Here is a 22,880-nt window from a genome sequence, read left to right as displayed (position 1 = left end):
AGTTCACTCAGCTGTAGAAATGAGTTGCGACGTCACTGGGCCAAGCTGTATCGACCTTTGTCTTTCCCTTGGATAACACTGGTGGCGTGGAGAGGGGAGGCTGGTATGCATGGGCGACTGCTGGTCTTCCATAAACAACCTTGCCCGACTTGTGTCTAGGAGGGTAACTTTCTAGGTGCAATCCCATGGTCATTCATGACGAAGGTGGTCTTTACCCTTTATATATATATATACTACATATATATATATAATATATTATATATATACATATATAGTATATATATATATATGTGGTTTGCTGTGATGTGATGTGTAATATTGTATGCTATAGTGTGGTGTTGTGTGATGTTGTTGGGAGGTGGGAGAGGTAAGAGTGGGGAAAGCACGGGTGGAGGTAGAGGTAGGGTATGTGGGAGGTTGTGTAGGGGATAGGATGACCAATTCCCATCGCCACATTTTTACACCTACACATACATACAAGCACACCTCCAGACCACCAGCCTTCTTTCGCACGCACATACATACTCTCTTATACACAGACGCACCTTCGTGTTGTGGGTCATCTTTACTTTGTTATCTCCCCTACTTCTTCGCCCTATTGTGTGACCCGTCTGTCCGGCAGTCAGTCGGCAGGATAGATCTTTAGTCACTACACAGATTTTTTCTTTCCTTGTTTCTCTCTTTGTTTTTTTCTGTGTCCCTTTCTGTAGACGAGCGTAGGCTCGAAACGTAAAAATACTTTTTCTATTCCTGAGCGTTATACTAATACGTCTGTTTGTTTTGTACACCACCTGTCTTCGTCTTTTGATTTTTCGTAAATTCTCCCTATATATATATATATATATATATATATATATAATTCAACACAATTTTAAATATACAAAAAGTAAGTCGAAAAATGCACTGAGGATAATGAAGATGTCGCACAGGTATCTTTGATTTTCAAAAGTTGAGTGAAATACAGAAACATAGTGCTATGTCGCAGGTGCCTTACTTCTAAGCAGTGTTCAAAAATTATCTTCTATATAACAGAAAGGGAGGGGAGGACGTCGTTAATAAGAGAAGATAACAGGAAAAGGAAAAATGAAAATTGACTAAATCGGAGAACCATGAGAGGTGGGTGTCAAAGGAATTGATAAATACAAAGACGATATGCAAAATCGCATATGTGTGTGTGTGAGTGCATGCGTGTGGGTGTGCGCACACATTTATGCATGAGCGTGTGCTTTTGTATAATGTAGGGAATGCTTATTACTTAACGCTTCCATGTATTTTTTGGACATATTGCGTGGGAAGCAGTGTTATGCGAAAGAATGATTACGATGAACTTCGGTGAATTTTGACATCGTCCTTCCTTATTTCTATATAGAATTCCCTATATCATCTGCAAAATTTATCTCTTGATAGATGTTTACTTTTTAGGAGAATAAGACTGTCAGTTTTTTTTTCTTTTTCTTTATTGTCTCTAAGTTCCGTAACGTAGAGTATCAACCAAAATATTTTGATAAGAAACTGAAATTCTGAGTAGCGACTCTTTTGAGCTAATATCAGTGAGTATTACAATGTGCTGGCTTACATGCTATAAATGATGAAATTGCTTCTCAGTGAAAACTCGCGCTACAAAAATATATTAGGAAATTCGAGAAGAATTTTATTTCGATGTGCTCAATACAATAACAGAGAATACAGTTAGCTGTATTAGATTTTCCAGTGTGCAAAACAGCGTAAATTTACATTTCCTGTTCTTATAAAGAATTCTTTAAACACAAATTTACGCCGAAATGCACACACACACACTGACGCCTCTACACAGACACTATCACACACGCACATGCAAACTCAAACGCACTTACACATCCAAACTCTCACAATCTATTTTTGTATTATCTCACGGACTCACATACGCTAGCGCATATTCACATTTAATGAAATAGTTATATTAAATTTCACATGTTAGAAACATGCGCATCCTCACACAAAAAACACAGTTACATATACACACATCCAGAGAAAAGCTCTTAAAAACTATTTCTATTTTTGAATTTATTTATATATATATATATATATATATATATATATATATATTCCAAATAAAACATGCATTCATAAAGAGGAACACCCACCACTAACATACACATAAACAGTCGCATGATGGCACCGCCTTACACAGAATCACACATATTGAAATATTTCTAAAAATATGTTTGTATTATGAGTCATTGTGTTATACACACACACATACATATATATATATATAGGTGTATGCATGTGTGAGTGGCTGTGTGTATGCATGCCTACATAACACCATACAAATACGAATGTTATTAAATCAAAAACAAATTAAAAAAGAAAATCATGGCGTTCGTGTTGAATTTTCTACGGCATAGATCTTTTTGTTGCATGTTATTTTTTTCGCACCATAGAATTCTTTGTTCATATTGTTTTTGCGTTTCGTTTGATTTCATCCTTATTTTCCACTATTTTGGGATTTTCTTTTTTTTTTTACTCACTGCGTGTATCACAGTTAGACTCTCTCCATCATTTCGAAAATGAGTAACAGTGTCTGAAGTAAATATGTAAAAAGATATGCAATAATAATGAAAAAGTCAAACGTGTATATTTGTTGAGTATATCTTTGATCTGAAAATCCTTATAACACCCACAACTCAACTAACAGAACTGTAATATCAAAATCAATTATTTCAACAAAATCAAAAGGAACAACAATAAGAGCATAAACAACAAATATTAGTACTAATATTGCTACTATTTATACAACTTATATTAACACAACAACGAGGAAAAACGGCATATTTGGAGGACAGCAACAACCATTTAAAATACACAGCGCCACCTAACAGATTTCTGATGTTATCGTTTACGAAAGCATAAAATACAAAGTCGACGTCGGCCATGTTTTAACTCAGACTAACTAAATATTATTATTCACAACTTTACTTTAACATAGTATTTATGCCAGTATATTACGATAAATTATATAAAATACACACGCACGCACACATACAGAAGCATATATAAATACATGCGCCTGATTCATGTTTATACAATCAATGCAAGACTATAATGGTGTGTGTGTAAATTTGTGTGTTTGTGTGAGAGAGTATATCATTATCTTTATTTTATGTAACTCTTTCTCCTTCTAGATCTCTATAGCTACAAACCTATACGTGGCTGCATCTTCTTATGTATAATATCTATATTCTATATATATATATATATATATATAGTTGTTGAATACGAATAACTCGAAGAAATTTAAAAAAACATTTAATGTGTCTGCATATGCGGAAATTTGTGTGCGCGTACACGTGTTTGTATCTAGGTTTGTCCTACCAATGTAATTTTGCGTGAAATTTTGTCAAATTTATTTTTCCGTTCCTTCATGATCATTGCATAGTTTTCCTCAAATTTCTTTGAAGTTTTTCGAACAGCTGATTTTCTTCAATCTAAATGAAAGTGAAATATTCAAATAACAAGCAATAACCAATAATATTGTAAAAAGAACAAAAAATCGCTTCGGCAGACATTTGGAAGGCAATCAAAATACTTGGTGAGAGTGTTTACTGCTAGTCGTAAATGTGTTTTTGTATCCTTCGTCAAGTAGTTACGTATATAAACAGTTTCATAGGAAAATGCGCTTTCATACACACATGCAGATACAGAGGGGAACGTAAATACATAAACATACTGACAGAGACGTTCTTAGGCGTATTTTCACTCGGTATTTACAATATATACAGAAATAGATTTCCTTTGACGGCCTAAAAATTCTACTATAGAAAAGTAAATATAATGTAATATATATATATATATATATATATAATTAGGCGTATATGCATATTCATAGGAATCACTCTCTCACTCAATCAGTCACTCACTCACTCACTTTCTCTCTCTCTCTCTCTCTCTATCTCTTTTTCTATCTACAACATGAAGATTAGTTGGAGGAAAACGCCACTTTATAAAACTTGTCGAAATATGTGACTTTATGTGAAGAAATTGTAAATTTCTCCTCTTCTAATACAGTGTACATCTCACTTTGGATGAAATACTTCTTTTGTGGATCTTAAGGAAACAGTAAAAAATATCTCTACGTGTATATATATGTGTGTGTGAGTGTGTGTGTGTCTCTGTGTGTCATGGTTTGTGCCTCGGAGAGGAGCTTTGTATGTGCAATCCCATGATCATTCGTGACCGAAGGGGGTCTCCCATGTGTGTGTATACACACACACACAAACACACACACACACACACCATATATATATATATATACATATATATATATATATATATATATATATATATATATATATATATATACAGTTCTATATATTAGAGATGAGGAATTATGTACATTATTTACATTAATTACATTTGACGAATATGTGTGCTCATCTTGTTGTTGTTAACACAACGTTTCGACTGATATACCCTCCAGCTTTCATCAGGTGTCTTGGGGAAATTTCAAACTTGGGTTCTCATTCCTAAAGTATTTTTCGATGTTATTACTATTATTATTTTTTAAATGTTTATTCAGGTCGCCGCCCGGAATCAAACTCGGTCTCCTGGGATTATAATAATAATAACATCGAAAAATACCTTAGGAATGAGTACCCATGTTCGAAATTTCCCCAGGACACCAGCTGGAGATTATATCGGCTGAAAATTGTGTTAAGAAGAAACACGATGAGGACATATATCCGTCAAATGTAAATAATATAGATAATGTATACGTATACACACACACACACACATATGTATATATATAGATATATACATACACTCACACACACATATATTAATATATACATAATCATATATCCATATATGCATAGATGCCCTGATGCGCATACACACACAAACACACAGACACACTCACGCACACACACACACACACACACACACACACAAACATACCGATATATGTATGAATGTATATGTATTCTAAATATCGTGAATCTTTAGGGAATAGAATGCATATCTGTGCCTATATAAGATGTTCTCAAATGCAGCAACTGAAGGTATATATTACCGTAATCACAAGCAAATCTTTAGATTCGCTAGGTTGAGATATGATAAATGATCTTTCTTCGTCGCCATATAGCAGCAAATCTACTTTTGATCTTATGCAAATGCGGTGATCAAAAATGCACTAAATTCTATCTATATATATAAAATTGAGGATGTGAGTGTGTGCGTGTTGGGGGGGGGGTTGTGTTTGTGTGTGTAAACACGCATAACTTCTGGAGTTCCCAATTGATTATATCCAAACTGGGAACATACACTATGTTCTTGAGATGGTTTTAGGCTTAAAATGTTCCACATAATGAATAATAGGGTCCCTGGGCAGAAAACCCCCTTTCCTGGGTAAACCATACGAACGAACGCATAACTTGGTTGCTATGTTGGTTCAAGGGACATTAATCCCTCTCTCCTCTTTCACTTCAATCTCTCCATTTTTTCTCCTCCCTCCCTAATTCTTCTGTCACTCTGCCTCTACCTCTCTTCTCTCTTCCCATGGGACCGGTGTTCGGCCAAGCCTGACCTTTCTTTCTTGGTTTGACTACCATCCATGCATTATCTATATTCTTCTCCATGCCTGTCATCTCTTATGTCCATGTCGTAACGCATCACTTTCACACATGCCAGCTGAACTTAATTCGTCCTTAGTCGAATGACACCTGTTGTTATGTCCTATTATTTGCATTTGTAGTTGTGGACCATTTCTCCGTTTCTTCCGTCCTTGTTTTCGTATATATTTGCTCATTTGTTCCAAGGTATCTAATGCTCTTAGCTTTGTTTTTCCTTGGGGCTGTCCAGATTAGAGCAATCTCGAGTATAACAAGCCGAAATTGCAAAGATAACCTGGAACTCGACTGAGGAAAGAAGACTTTGAATAACTCGCCCATGTTTTTTCTTGTCCCGCTTTTGTATGATCTGTCTGGATGTTTTGCGTTCTTGTCCCATTTTTTGTATTCCGAATTATATATATATATATAACTGTGTACGTGTGTGTTTGTAAACCCGCAGAACTTCTGAAGTTCGCAATAGTTTTTCTCTAAATTGGGGACATATATTACATATGTTCCAAAGGTGATTTCATCTAATGAGTATTGGGATCCTTGAAGGCAGGAAACCCTCTTTCTTGGAGTACATACGACTGCCCGCCTGGTCCACGCATTGCTTCGGTTCAAATCTGTAAAAACAGCTACTGAAATGATATAAGTTGGTTGTATTAAATAGATGAACTGATGTAGACTTCATACTGCATTATCTATGTGGTACCAATAATAGTCTGTTTCCGTAATACTATAGGTAACATTTTGTTATAGCAAAACCCGTTTGAAACGCACTATGTTTATTATGAAAACTATGCTTAAATATGTTAAATCCTGAGCATTTATTTAACTATATATTTTTAGCTTCATTATCAAAGTCTTCTTTCTAAGCCCATACAAATATTCCCCAGCTGTTGACTATAAACCGAAATATGGAATGTACATTAATCTACTAATTTATGGTTTCTACAACCCAACCACGTTAGTTAGTGAGTGTCCTTAACGCGAGCTTGCGTACCTAGACGCAGCATGCAGTGTTGTTTTCATTTGGGAGTTGAGTTGTCCTTAGAATGATCGCACGCTGATTACGCGGATGACACGTTTGAGCCATGGCTATTATTTGCTAACCACGTCAGCAACCCAAAGTCACGTGACCCAACCGCGTTTATTAGAAACCGTGTCCTTAATGTGATCTTGACTACACAGACGCCGCATGCAGAATTGATTTCGTCTAGTAGCTGAATTGTCCTCACAATTGTCTTACGTTGTTTACGCGGAGTGCAGAATTGAGACACGACTATTATTCCCAAACTGAAATATCGCATAACTGTGTTGTTTTCAAATGCTTCCTTGCCGATCTCACCACTTACCATGTCATTTCTTTGATGTCGATTTCTCTCATACGGTACTGTTGAGCGCGCCTACAGGCTTAATTTATATCATGGATATAGTTTTTATGTCTGCTGATTGTTCAGTGTAGTAGCGGCAATACCGACAGTCGCAAAGGAAAGTGCGTCTGTCTGTATGTAAATGGATATATATATATGTTTGTGCGTAACTGAATGTGAATGAGTGTCTGTGTATGTGTGTGTGTGCAAATGTGTGTAGGAAAGCCGTAGGGAAATAGATTCACACAGAGTAATCAGTGCAAGCCACACAACTCCCAAGTGATGCAATGGTTGATAAGAAGATTCATGGAAATTGTAGACTTTTGTATATGGCAGATGCCTAAGAGCAATAGACATGAAGTACGCACGGGAAATATACTTTCTCAATTACAGACGTGCTTTACTTGAATTAGTAAATATTTTCTATTACTTAAATGACACTGCTAGCAATGGCTGTTCTATATGTACAGTTGCTTGAATAAGAAGAGGGTGCAGAAAGTTCAAGGAACTATCATTTTTGATGATCAAATGTATTTCATAGTTGAAAAGTTGGTTGCATAATCCTTATATATATATATATATATATATATGTACAGAGAGAGAGAGAGAGAGAGAGAGAGAGAGAGAAAGAGAAGAGAGAGAGAGAGAGAGAGAGAAAGAGAGAGAGAGAGAAAGAGAGAGAGAGAGAGAGAGAGAGAGAAAAAGAGAGAGAGAGAGAAAGAGAGAGAGAGAGAGAGATTCAGATGAATATGATGCTTAAGTTGAGGCACCAGAATTTAGTACGTTATTATACATACAATTTCAAAGTAAGGTGATTAAATTCAAAATAAGTAAGTTACAAGGATATCTAGAGGTAATGCAGTGCGATCGTTTCGTGCAACTCCATTTAATTTAACAATGCAATCATTGCATGAATTTAAATGCAGAGCAATCCTCAGCTGCGCAAAGACATACAATTTGATTAAATTAAAACAGATGGACACATTAGTATAATTATACTTAAAATCTCCAAGAAGTTAAGATGGACAAAGAACATGCTCCCTTCTCACCAGCATAGAAGCTACTAAGGTATCAAGAAGATATACATTGTTACAGAATCTACCTGTCACTGTTTTTTGTTTTTATGGGATCAGTTTCAATTTATAGACTAGTTTATCAAATCCTTTTATACATAAGGCTGAGAGAACAAATATGCAATGAATGTTAGGGATAGGGCTGAGGGAGCAGACCGATATCATAGTTGGTATCGTCATAAAAATCAAGATTTATTAGAAGCAATATCACGAGGTATGTTAAATGAAAACTTGAAACAAGATGTTAGCTGAGAATTAAGGAGATTGCCCACTAGCACACCATTGATAATGAAACAGAGTAATTCTTATCATGTAGTACTATAGTTGAAATATTTTTTTAAATGTTGCTATATTGTATACATTTAAAGTTTAGAGTTATTCAGAGGATGATTAAGAAGAATGTTTTAACAAAAGAATAGAAATTCTTAAATACTTTTGAGTATAAACCAAAATTTTTCCACAATAGGGGGAGGAAAAGAAATTATCCAGAAATAGTTTAATATTTATATATATTATACACTTAAATACTAACTCATCAGACGATATCTGTAAATATTGACTAATTTGGTATATACTGGTATTAATAACAGAGTATTGAGGTAAAAGAACATGCTAATTGTATATTAATATAATTATAATCTAAGCAGTTTTTATAGGTAGCGACTATAGCAGTATAGTATATAAGCTAAATATGACTTAATAGAGGTACAAAAATGAGATTAAGTTTATAAATTAATAAAAGCTAACTATAAGATAATAAAGAAATAAAATAATCAATATGGCAAAATACACTAGAAAAAGAAATAAGATAGTTGAATCATTAAAACCACGATAAAGTATATGTAGCTTATCAACACCAATAGAGAAGTTTTATAGAAAATGTATAATAATTCAAAATATATTAGACTAAAAATTATATATTTACCTATTTATCTAATATCAATAAAAGACTGATATCTGGTATCAGCTAAAGGAATATTTAAGCTATAGGACATTCATATTTTACACTAATCAAAATATAAACTGTTATATTATAAATTTAAGAAGTTATTATTGTTAACACCTACATGGTATTTATTGTTTCTTAGTGGTACTTCTTTAGAAGGGCTATTTATATTATGGCCCTTATAAATACTAAGATCAGGAGGGTAGGGCCATTTAAGAAAAGGTTAAATCAAGTAATTTATAAAGATAATTTCAAACAATATTGTTTTATTGTATAAAATTAAAATTTAGGGTAATCAAGAAGGTTCTTAAGAATGATATCATAACAAAAGGATAAACTTTCTTTGACTATTTTGAGTATATACCAAATTTTACCACAATACAGGGAGGAAAAGAAAATTACAAAGAAATAATTTAATATTTTTTACTTATTAGATATTTAATTATTAACTTATTAGATGCTTTCTATGGAGATTCAGCAATTTAATTTAACTGGTATTTAATAAGGGGGTTCTGAGGTTAAAGAACATGTTAAGTATATACTAATTTAATTAAATTTAAATATTTCAAGTTGTGGAGATACCGGTATTACCTTATATAATAAGCTGAGTATGAATTAATAACGGTATAAAGATTAGATTTATTAAAGTCTACTATAAAATAACAACAAAAACAACAACAACAACAATAATAATAATAATAATAATAATAATAATAATAATAATAATAATAATAATAATAATAATAATAAATGTTCAAAAATAACACCAACAATTTTTACAGGAAGATAGGAAAAACAGCGTTTACTGCAAGGACTGTACCATCAAAAGAAGAAGTGCAGGGATTTTGGAATAAAATCTGGGCAGAAGAAAAAACACACAACGAAAAGGCCCCCTGGATTGACAGAATATCTACAGAACTGGACCCCTTAGAAGAGCAAAAGTGGGAGGGTGTCAAGGTAGAAGATATAAGATCTGCTCTCAGGAGGTCAAGCAAATGGAAGTCTCCAGGAAAGGATAAAATTCCTAACTTCTGGCTGAATGCCTTCCCAGAGAGCCATGAACTGCTAACAGAACTGTACAATGATGTTTTGCAACACCCTAGTAGGATGCCTCCTTGACTAGTTAATGGGTTAACATTCCTGCTTCCAAAAAGTGAAGAAACAAATGAACCAAAAAACTATAGACCCATAACCTGCTAAACAACTATGTACAAAACACTAACATCTGTCCTGACGGAATATACCTATAGTTTTTTAACAGACAGCAGCATATTCCCTAATGAACAGAAAGGATGTAAACGTGGATCCTACGGCTGTAAAGACCAACTACTCATCAATAAGATGATATTAGAAGATTGTCACAAACGACACAAAAACTTATCAATAGCCTGGATAGACTATAAAAAGGCTTTTGATAGCCTACCACATAGCTGGATTAGGAAATGCCTGGAAATGTATAAGATAGCACCTACTCTGCGAAACTTCTTGACTGTAAGTATGAGATCATGGAGAACCACACTAACTCTGAACAGTGACAATGAATCCCTGAGTGCTGGTGATGTAATAATTTCGTGTGGCATTTTCCAGGGTGACTCACTGTCACCACTCCTCTTTTGTTTATCCTTAATACCTCTCTCAAAGCTGCTCAATGACGCGCAATACGGGTAAAAAATGTTTGATAAAAATATAAATCATCTCGTTTACATAGATGATTTAAAGCTTTTTGCAAAAAATTATCAACAACTCAAGGACTTACTAGCGATAGTCAAACAATTCAGTGACGACATCAGAATGCAATTCGGCCTCGATAAATGTGTAAAGGCTACCTTTATCAAAGGAAAAATGACAGAAACATCTAACGTTAACTTTGACCAACAGAATGTCATAAAAAAACTAGACCCAGCGGAGAGCTACAAGTACCTAGGGGTAATTGAAGGGAACGGAATAAGGCATTCAGAGATGAAGGAAAGTATCAGGAGAGAATGCTATCGAAGAGTGAGAGCAATACTCAAGACAGAGCTGAATGCAAGAAACAGGATCGAAGCGATCAATGCATTAGCCATACCAGTCGTGACTTACTGTTTCAATATTGTTAACTGGTCAATTACTGAAATATGTCAGCTCGACAGAGAAATAAGGAAACTGTTGACAATGCATAGAATGCACCACCCTAAGGCAGATACAGAACGACTCTATCTGCCAAGAAAAGAGGGAGGCCGTGGTCTTTTGCAACTGGCAATAACAATGAAGATTGCTACAATTGGCCTAGACACCTACCTGAAAAACTCTGAGGACTGGATGTTAAAACTTGTCTCAAAACATGAAAACAAGAAAGCATCATACTCAGTCACAAAACAGGCAAAGGAATATCTAAGTGAATTCCGAATACTACCAATTTCGGAATTAGAGATAGATATACAAGAAACAAGCACAGAAAAAGCTAGGCGCATGAAAACCTGTGCCAAAACTGCGGCCTTAGATATTCTGAATAATAAATGGCAAGAAAAACCTCTCTATGGCAAATACCCAAAGAGAGCGAATAATGCAGATATCGACAAAGCCCTTACCCATCAATGGCTAATGGCCTCTGGGTTAAAATCTGAAACAGAGGGGTTTATCATAGCAGCTCAAGATCAATGCCTACCAACAAGAAACTACCAGGCCAACATATTAAAGAACGGCAGTAGCCCAACATGTCGTGTATGCCGACAACAAAATGAAACCATTGACCATGTTGTCTCCAAATGCAGTCTTCTTGCGCCTACCGAGTACCTCAGTAGGCATGATAGAGCTGCACAATATATTCACTGGGTAATTTGCAAAAACCTGGATTTGCCCCATGAAAAAAACTGGTGGGAACACAATCCACCTCCTGTGCTTGAAAATGACCACATCTCACTCCTCTGGAACTTCACCATTCAAACTGACAGGAAGATAGATGCAAATAGGCCAGACATTATATTGAAAGACTTCAGACAAAGAACATGCCTCCTCATTGATATGACTGTCCCAATCGATATAAACGTATCTGTCAAGACCTACGTAAAACTGAGCAAATATAAAGATCTTGAAACAGAAATCAGCAAAATGTGGAAGCTGAAGACTAAGACAATACCTGTTGTCATAGGTGCCCTGGGAATGATAGCGAAAGGGACTGATTGCTACCTAACTCAGATACCAGGAAACCCCAAAATGGCAGAAATTCAAAAGATAGTGCTCATGGGAACTGCTCATATCCTACGCAAAATACTCTCTATGTAATACCAAGGTTTAAAACAAACTTTTTTTATTTTTTTAATTTAATTTTTTTTTTATTTTTATGTATTAGACATTCACTAGTACAACACCAAAAAAAAAAACCAAATATATGGCACAGAACTTCTAACCTGTTGTCTCTAAAGGTCTCTGGGTGAGACTTGGAGCGAACTTGTACAGACATAAAGCAAAAGTCAAACATAGAATAATAATAATAATAATAATACTGGACTAAACTAAACGCAAAAGAAATAGACAAAGAAAAATCCCAGCAATGATTGAGAAGCTCAAGACTCAAAGCAGAGACAAAGGGATTTTTAATTGCAGCACAAGACCAAAGCCTCCCCACCAGAAATTACCAAAAACATGTAATGAAAAGAAATATAACAAGTCACTGCAGAATATGTGGTGATGGACAAGAAACAATAAATCATATTATCTCCGGCTGCCCAGTCCTGGCTAAGAAGGAATATATTCACAGACATGACAGAGTTGGAACCTACATACACTGGAAGCTATGCCAACGTTATGGAATAACAACAGAAAAAAGACGGTATAGGCACACACCAGAAAAGGTCACAGAAAACGAGAAAGCAACCATACTCTGGGATATGCCGATACACACAGATAGAGAAATTAAGGCCAACAGACCAGATATAGTTGTCAGAGACCTGGAAGAAAAAAATGCTTTCTAATTGATGTATCAATACCGGTAGATGACAACGCTTCTCAAAAAGAAATGGAGAAACTTTCAAAATATGAAGACCTGGAAATAGAGGTAACCAGAATGTAGAATCTAAAAACAGAAACAATTCCTATCATAGTATGTGTATTAGGCATGATAAAAAAATATTCAGACAAATACATAACAAAAACACCAGGACTTACAAACACATATAACATACAGAAAATTGCACTACTAGGCACTGCACATATCCTACGCAGAACGCTTTCCATACAATAACCATCAGAGCATCACAATAAATCACAGCACATACCTAAGGCACACAGAGCTGCGCTCGGTAGTGAAGTGAAAGCACGCTATAAAAATAAAACTACTTAATAATAATAATAATAATGATAATAATAATAATGATGATGATGATGATGATGATAATAATAATAATAATAATAATAATAATAACTACCCCCTAGGACAATTAGCACTTTTGGTTAATTCCCCACTCCCTAATACATTAAGAAGTTTGTCGTCCTCTGGGGGCGGATGTAGGGGTTATTTTCCTAGGGGTGGCCATTGGCCAGCGGGGTAAATGTTTTAGATTCAACAGGGAAGTTCAGTCGCCTTCATTTGACTATATATTGAGGAAAGTGAGACCGTGGAGATAAAAACTTCTTAGAAGACAACGGTGCCGTCCTACACTATCCGAATCAGCGGTCATTACCTAATCCACTCGCTAGACGACGCACACGCTCTCATTCACCCCACTACACACATATGTATATTGCATATTTTTATGTAATATATACATATATATGTGCATACCATCCACACACTATAAGACATACATAAGCATGCACACGCACAAATACAGGTACACACACTTTCACATATATATTTCATTTTCCTTGTTTTAACGCATTAGATTTTAATCATAATGTTTGAGGACATTTTTCTACGCAAGAGACAACAACGAATATCTTTATTCATTTATTTCTTTTCAGATATATGCGAAACAAACACGTGGTGGGTATTATCGTTCAAACTCAATTGGAACTATAACAAATGTACACGTAGTTCATATTGGATTTCAATTCAATTAATTGCTTATAACCTTAGAAGTACCTGGAGTGTTAACGTTTTATACTATAATGACTCATATCTATAATATTATATTTAATCTCTGAAAGGGCACAAAATTCTCTTACTAAATGCTTACAGTGAACACATTTCGTAAATGCTTGTCTGTGCTGCCCGAGCAAATCCATAAAACTCGTTGCATACCTTAGAATATCGAAATAAACAGATATGTTTCTTTTCAGTGAATAAACTTCAGAACGCAAAGTAAAAAAAAACCAAAAAAACCCCAGAAAAATCACAAAAAAACGTTCAACTGTTATACATGGAGAACGCAGGAGCAATTTTTTGCTATTGATTTAAAGCAGTATTTTGAAAAATCGGGTAAATCTATTAATATTTAATAGACATATTAATCGGGTAAAACTATTAATATTTAATAGATATTTTAATCGGTTAAAACTATCAATATTTAATAGATACATTTGTACATGAATACAAGGTATATCTGTCAACATTGCGAAACCTATATAGGTAATTTAGGGTCATTGACATGCATAAATTAAACTTGTTACGAATATTCTTCTTGTAACGTTATATACTATATGTATACATACTGTTGTAATTATTTTCATAATTCTATTTCATTTCTTGTATACTTTCAGGTAATAAACTATTTCTAATATTTGATAATATCTCTCTATCTTCGCTTGACTGAATATGAAACAATGACAATTGAATAAGTTTCGAGTGTATTGGGTGAACATTTTTCCACTGTAGCCCCGTTTCGACCAAAGACAGATTTGTTCTGTTTAAAGAGGCCTGCCATATATCTATCTATCTATCTATCTATCTATCTATCTATCTGTCTATCTATCTATCTATCTATCTATCTATCTATCTATCTATATTTCTATCTATCTATCTATCTATATATATATATATATATATATATATATATATATATACAATGAATGAGGGAAACGGAAAATGGAGTTCACAAGAATCTTTATTCATTACAACGATTATTTCGAACCATCTTGCATCGATCGCTTGCGGGTGGGATACGGCAAAGTGGCTCTGTTGTGCTGAAGCATATGTTCCTGTGTCTAGTTGATTTATTTGCACCAGTGGATGCAACACAACCTCTTGCATAGTATCCCGCCCACAAGGGACTGATGCAAAGTGGGTCAAAACGATCATTATGATGAATATAGGGTTTCGTGAACTCCATTTCTCGTTTCCTTCATTCATTTTAAGTTCGGCACACGCTGTGAAATTCCTGTGGTTGAGCCAGTCACACTTAAATAAAAAGAACACTGGATGTCGTCAGGTTGCCTAAACGTTAAAAGTGTCTTAATTGACGTACTCCTAACCGTATACCTAATGTCCAAATAATCTTTTCTACTCTAGACACAAGGCCCGAAATTTGGGGCGAGGGGCCAGTCGATTAGATCGACCCCAGTACACAATTAGTACTTAAATTATGGAGCCCGAAAGGATGAAAAGCAAAGTGAATCTCGGTGGAATTTGAACTCAAAACGTAAAGACAAACAAAATACCGTTAAGCATTTCGCCCGGCATGCTAACGTTTCTGCCAGCTCGCCGCCTTTCAATGACCAAATAATGACTTATATATACGTACGTATTTTACATTTTCATCCTTTACATGCTTCATTCATTAGTTTGAGACAATGCTGAGGCACCGCTTTGCAGAAATTTTAGTCGAATGACTAACCCCCAGTACTCACTGTTTCAACCTGGTACTTATTCTATTGCCCTACTCTACCGAACCGCTTGGTTACGTAAAGTAAACACACCAGCACCTGTTGTCAAGTGGTGATGGAAGACAAATATAAACACAAATATAAGCACACACATATATGTATGTATGTATATATATATATATATATATATATATATATATGTGTGTGTGTGTGTGTGTGTGTATGTGTGTGTGTGTGTGTGTGTGTGTGCATACTTCAGTTTCCGAATTTCAAATTCACTCACAGGGCACTGGTCGACCCTAGTCTATAGAAGAAGACACTTGCTGAAGATGTCATGCAGTGGACTGAGTACCCAGCAAGCTTCTTATCACTCAGACACAAGCATATTATATAATATAACATATAACATAACATATAACATAACATAATATAACATAAAATAATATAATGTAGCATACTACAACACACACACCTATTACGACCGGTGGTTTTTGATTTGTTTAAATTCCCGAGATTTAAAACTTCGCAAAAAGAGACCGATGTAATAAGTACCAGGATTTGAACAGAAAAAGAGCTGTTGCGATGGATCTGCTCTACCAAAATCCTTCAAAGTGGCTTCCCCAGCATAGCCGCAGTTAAATGACTGAAAGAAGCAAATGATAAAAACGATAATTAAGTAACTTTGCACTTCAAGTAATTTGTAACAGAATTATGTTACTTTATGCACACTTTTTATATCTTAAACGTTTTCTTTTCTGTTTTTTTTGTTGTTTTTTTTCAGAATACTCGATTAATTTGTTTCTGATCCCGACATAGTTAAAACGCTAAAACATAAGTTTAAAAAATATACAACATTTTATGAGAATGATGTGGTTGTAGTTTATGCAGAATTGAAATGTCATTATAGGATTAATAAATTCGATTTTCGTGTTGCTACTTCTGAGCCTGACACTTATCCATGAATTCATATGATTCGGCTTTTTCTGATTTTATAGTTAAACACAGTAAGAAGAATCGTTAACTACATCTGACATACACGATGCATTTTAAATTAAATGCTTAATGATTATGACATTCTTTATCGTACGTTTAATTTATATAATTTGTTAGTTTTGAGCGTCTCGTTTTAATTTTTCCTTAGACAGAGCAAATACTAAAATGCATATTCATATTGGTTTAGTTTATAAGCTTCATATTGCCTATTCAATCTTGGTATTACACTAATTGCATTATATAGAAACAATTTGAGTTTTGGTATAAAGATTAGTATGATTAGTTTCTAAATTCGAAGTTTTAGAATGTCGTATTTCATTAATTGTAATTTAGTGAATACAGCGTCTTTTCTATGAATTTTAGATTAATTCTTCGAAATTATTAATTATAACATTGTGACAAGTATTTGAAACTACAATAATCAGATGCCTATATTTATTCAAGTTTTACTTTCTCCCATCAAGCTACTTCAAGATGGAACACCAAGCGTTTCATTGTAATAATTAGTGCGATATATACTGTTTCATAAAGTTTGTGGAGTCAGAAATATTCATTTGTATGGTATGAACACTAGAGTCGAATTTAGGAGAAGGAAAATAACCGCTGGGTTGTTTAAGTAGCTTCTACATATATTGGTGACACAAGTTGAGCTGAAATAGTTGTACAAACACCATACATTAATCACATTTTATGCTCTATTTCCGCTCGTTTGCAAGTTTGGTGGTGATATTTGCTTAAACAAATGTAAAAAATAAATTTCAAGGCTTTCACAAATTCTGGATAATTTTAGAAGGAATAATAGTATTAACATGTGGTGTGGTTAAATATTATTTATTACTATGATTTGCACTTCTATCAAATACTGATCAATAGCGATGTATATACAAGTTTTGTGAAGACAAGACCTCCCCCCCCAAGATATTCGAGAACAGAAATACAGAATCATGCGTAGGATACTGTTTGCAAAGTTTTCCAATCGTAGAGTTTCTACCGCTGATATACATTTGAGTTTATGAGAGTATAATTTCAATTCAATGAAATATGTTGATAGGCACGCATAAGAATGAAAGCCAAACGACGATATCCTGCCCACCCTTGAACATACCACAAGACATCTGCGTTATCATGAATCGTGTTTTTTTAAGAAATATTTCGTGGTTCCTTGCTTTCTCTTTTCATATCAGTTGATCACAGCCAAACATTACAAACAAACACTAGAAGGAAAAGCTCTATCTTATCATCAGGAGGGTATTGACAGTTCTTATTGCAAGCCGGTATAACCAACGAAATACATGGGTGGTTAACTGCAATGTGTCACTTTGTAGCTATGTAGACATCAAGCACTAAAAGAAAACTGTTAATTCCAGGTAAATGAGAAGGCTGTACTATTTTATTTACATTTCAATTCTTATACAATTGTATATTTCTACTCAGTAGTGTAAAGCTTCGTTTTTTGTGTGTTTTTTTAAATTAAATTCATCCATAACTACCCTCGACTGGACTTCGCATTTTACAATTATATGTAATATACTAGAATTGAGCATAGCAGAAGTAAATGAGAAAAAAGCATATGCAGTTTTACTACACGCAATGGATTTGCTGGTCGTGGAATGATGCAAATATATGTTGACTCGCAAAACGCTTTGAACGGTTCTGTTGAAAGAAATGTAAATAACACGCAATAAAATTTGAAAACATTAATCGAGAGAAAAGAGGAGAAAGAAAACAGTTCTCTGCATTATATAATAAAGTTGTTCCTTTCCTGTTAGGTCGCTGAACGCATTTTCCTAGGAAGAGTAGTGCTGCTTTGAGAGGCTAACTAACCGAGAATACAATAGGTCATGAAAATAAATATATACTGTGAGATTTTTTCATATGAATCAACGCTTTCGATCAAAGTTTTGTGTGGTAGCATAAGAAGATATAGTATGCGATTTGGAGACACTATCGGGATAATATGATTTGCAAACAAATTTATAAAATGAAATAAAATCAGTGTGAAGAAAATGTGAGCAATTTTTGATATTGAGTAGTCCCTTATATTAATTTCATACCCGTCCTCACTGAATAGCCAATACCTTATTAGAGCATTATTAAACGTTTTGTTTTGTAATTTCTGTATCATGAAGTATTGTGAAGATCTTACCATCCTGTGATAAGGAATATTTCATTAATAAATCAGTCACACCTTCTTCTTCTTCTTATTCTTCTTCGTCTTCTTCTTATTTCTCTTCTTTTTCTCCTTCTTCTTTCTCTTCTTCTTCTTCTTCTTCTTCATTATTCTCTTCTTCTTCTTCTTTCTCTTCTTCTTCTTCTTCTTCATTATTCTCATCTTCTTCTTCTTTCTCTTCTTCTTCTTCTTCTTCTTCTTCTTTCTCTTCTTCTTCTTCTTCGTCTTCTTTATTGCTGTACATATTTGTCTTCTATATTTTCCCCTCTTCACTTTCCTCTTCTTTTTCTATTTCTTACGCGATTCAGCTGCTGATGTGGTTACCACAATTGCTGCTGCTGCTGCTGCTGCTGCTGCTGCTGCTGCTACTACTACTACTACTACTACTACTACTACTACTACTACTACTACTATACTACTACTACTACTACTACTACTACTACTACTACTACTACTACTACTACTACTAAATTTTAGATGAAATGTGATTTGCTATAGGAAAATGGCTGAGACGAGCGCAACTCTGGTCATCAATTAAACTCCTTTGTCAAGTTTCTGATATTAAGAGAAGCAAAAGGTCAAACACTGCCAAATCAAATGTATAATTATACTACATGGTTTCCATATAGTGTTATATGATTATTATATTATATAAAGTGAACCTGGAATATATTTCCAGTAAAATTCACTTACGTTTCTACTCTCCAGCTCTAGTCAATACTCATGAGGATTCACACACAAAATTAAAATTAAAATTAACTCAATAAAATACATTTATATGATCACTATATGGATGGTTGATGAACAGTTACAGAACAGATACCCTAAGATTTTTATACGTGTTAAGCTCAATAATGCAATAAAAACATAAATAATTATGATATTTACGGATTATCTTTCATGAGTGCCCTCTAATTTTCTTTATTTTAAAGCAATCATCTTTCCAACAATGTAACAGAATCTAGGAAAATCTCATGAATCAACAATAATATGTTATTTAGATGTTTTCGAAATATATTTAGCAGAAGTAAACATTTTTTGTTACATCCATACGAAACAGTGACATCTAATGAATTTTGCAGGTAAACTGTTACCTACGTTATTTGCATAAAATAATAAAAATCACACGAAATTAATTCATAAAAAGATATGAAGCATATTTACTCTTGTCTGTTTGTACAATCTTGCTCTAAGTTTGCTATATATTTTCGTTTCTCTATCTTATGATCTAGCGTTTGCCTTTCATGATTTTATTTCCGTCAACGAATAATGAATACTTAAATATGTTGACTTTAATTCATTATATTATCCTTTTCACTTTATAATCCACCAAGTCCGTATCTAAAAGAAATCAATATTTTCAAAGTGAAGAGTAAGTTATGTTAAGAACACCTGATTACAGAAAGAAAAAAATATTAATGGTTGCTCATCTCTCCCGGTTATTAGGTTAATAAAATATATAGAGATAACACACAAATAAAATGCACCGAGATAGCACACTGTCCCATATATAAGCTTTCAATCATATATTAAGTCTGCGTTTAGTCATAGTAAATAAAAATATTTCAAGAAATGCAAAAAAATTTGTAAGGCAAGAAGGATATATCGTTATATGAAGTGATTTGACAGTTTCATACCAAATTTAAGATATACTAGTCCACTGAAATATGTTATGCTCTTGAAAATCGATGCAAATCATGATCTTGTGCATCGCGTTCATTACATAATATAGCATTGTTGAAGCTAAAAAAAGCGACGACGTTTTGATTCAAGATGAAATCACTAACTCTTCATGGTCTATATTTTACCCATATTCCCCTTCCATAATAAAATATAACGTTTCAAATAAGAAAAATATACAAACAAAATCATTCTCTATTCATATAGAACATGATTGGCTTTAATCTCAAGCTACGCAATTAGAAGGAAAAAACGGATATAGATTTCTTTGATAGCGTTTGTAACATTTACAAGAAGGCGGCCATTATAAGTGGCCATTTCCGTTTATCGCGCATAACTCAGTAATTATTTCTCTTTCTACAAATTTACTTTTGTTTTGTTTTTTGAGAAATACTTATCTCGTTTATTCTGTCCTTATCAATTGTCGGGTATTTAGACATTTAAATGAAAAATTAATCTGTAAGATGTTCTCTTTAGCCAATAATATATCAGCCCCAAATTAACATCACAGCATGGAAGAATGCTTAAAACAAGGGAAGTATGTATGTATGTATGTATGTATGTATGTATGTATGTATGTATGTATGTATGTATCTATATATCTATATATATATGTTTATTTATATATAAGTACATATAAATTTATATATATACGTATATATATATATATATATATATATATATATATATATATATATATATATATTATATATATATATACACATACGTGTTCCCCATATATATATATATATATATATATATATATATATATATATATACGTGTCCTCATATATATATATGATATAGAGAGGGTGAAGAAGAAGATAACGATGTTTTGTCATATGTAATGGTAAGTAATTACTTTTGATAGTCATTTAATATAATTACTTTTGACCTATCGTGTAGTATGAAGATCAGTCAATTTGTGCAAGAAACAATTTATTATTGCAATAAGATGAGAATATTTTTTTTTATATAATTAATCTCAGGAGATAATGTTTGGATTCTAATCTTGTGTCATATGTCACCATTTTTTACATGAGTGCATATGATAGTTTCACTCTGTTTGCACAGCGTTTAAGTAATTAACGTTATGTCGATAGATGAAATCGTGGTAAATATAAAAAGGAAAATGATCTAATTAAAAAAGGGGAAATGTTTCACAAAGCAAAGGACAACAGACTACAACGAATGAATGTCATGTAAATAATAGATATATAAAGTATAATGAGTTGAATACAACTCGGTTTCTTTCACTTTGTAGATTAAATGTCTGATAATTTATTGACCTCTTATTACTGACGATTAGAATACAATGTAATATCGACATGGGAAAATGAGGAAAAAATGACAAAATGACTACTACTACTACTACTACTACTACTACTACTACTACTACTACTACTACTACTACTATACTACTACTACTACTACTACTACTACTACTACTACTACTACTACTACTACTACTACTACTACTACTATTATTATCATTATTATTATCATCATCATTTCACCGAGGTCTACTTTGCATTTCATCCTTTCGGGTTGGTTTAAATAAGAACCAGTTTCGCACCGGGGTTGATGTAATTGATTTAATCCCTTCCCACTATACCGGTATAGTGTTTTCTTTCACTTGAAACTTCACCTCTGTTTTGGTGCAAAGACACACATTCTCGGAAAAGACTTCAGCAAAATTTTCTTAAAATTCATTTATAAAATCCTACGACATCATATTTGTACTTCTAGAAGAACCATTCACATTTTTACAAAAAATATTTATGGGTAGGTCCCATAGGTCAAGTGGTTCCATCTAGTCTATTCCAAATAGATCGCCTATATATGAAGAGAGCGAACGTATGAAAGGGCCTAATAAGTGTGGAAGATTGCGTGTGTATCGAACTCGAAAGCTTAATGAGTTACCTAGCGCAAAGTAAGGGAATCTTGCTAGCGAGAGTTAGGAACGAGGAAGTTTTCAGAGCAATGGAAAAGGGAAAGCGATAGAAGTACAAAAAGGACATGAAGAAGAATTTCGCAACAAAGGACTACACAAGCAATTCCATGAAGCCACAGCAGACGTTGCTGGAAAAAATAGGCGGGATTGGCTGATGAAAGGAACCCTAAAATAAGAGAGCGAAAACACTATACTGGCAGCGTAGGACTAATCTTCGGCCACGAACTGGAGGGTCAACTTTAGCGATGAGCAAGTGTCTCCGCTACGTCGCATCTACAATAGAGTGGATGAACCCATTGTCCATATCAGGAACGAATGCCCTAGACTTGCCCCAAACCACTACAAGGTGTGGCGACAAG

General features: G+C 33.9%; 1 protein-coding gene across 3 annotated transcripts in view; it reads right to left on the bottom strand.

The window, feature by feature from the left end:
* Nucleotides 1–22,880, bottom strand: part of LOC118762678 — a 528,570-nt gene that overhangs the window by 130,295 nt on the left and 375,395 nt on the right. The window contains exon 3 of one of the 3 annotated variants that reach the window (XR_004998445.1): nt 16,324–16,367. The exons of the other annotated variants lie outside the window; for them this stretch is intronic. The gene's annotated coding sequence lies outside the window, so the exon portion shown is untranslated. Of the gene's footprint in view, nt 1–16,323; nt 16,368–22,880 lie in introns of those variants that run through there. 3 annotated transcript variants of the gene reach the window in all.

This window comes from Octopus sinensis, linkage group LG3 (assembly GCF_006345805.1).
Source record: "Octopus sinensis linkage group LG3, ASM634580v1, whole genome shotgun sequence".
Taxonomy (NCBI): Eukaryota; Metazoa; Mollusca; class Cephalopoda; order Octopoda; family Octopodidae; genus Octopus; species Octopus sinensis.
The sequence above is the reverse complement of the archived record's forward strand: the minus strand, read 5'-3'. Positions and strand labels throughout refer to the sequence as shown.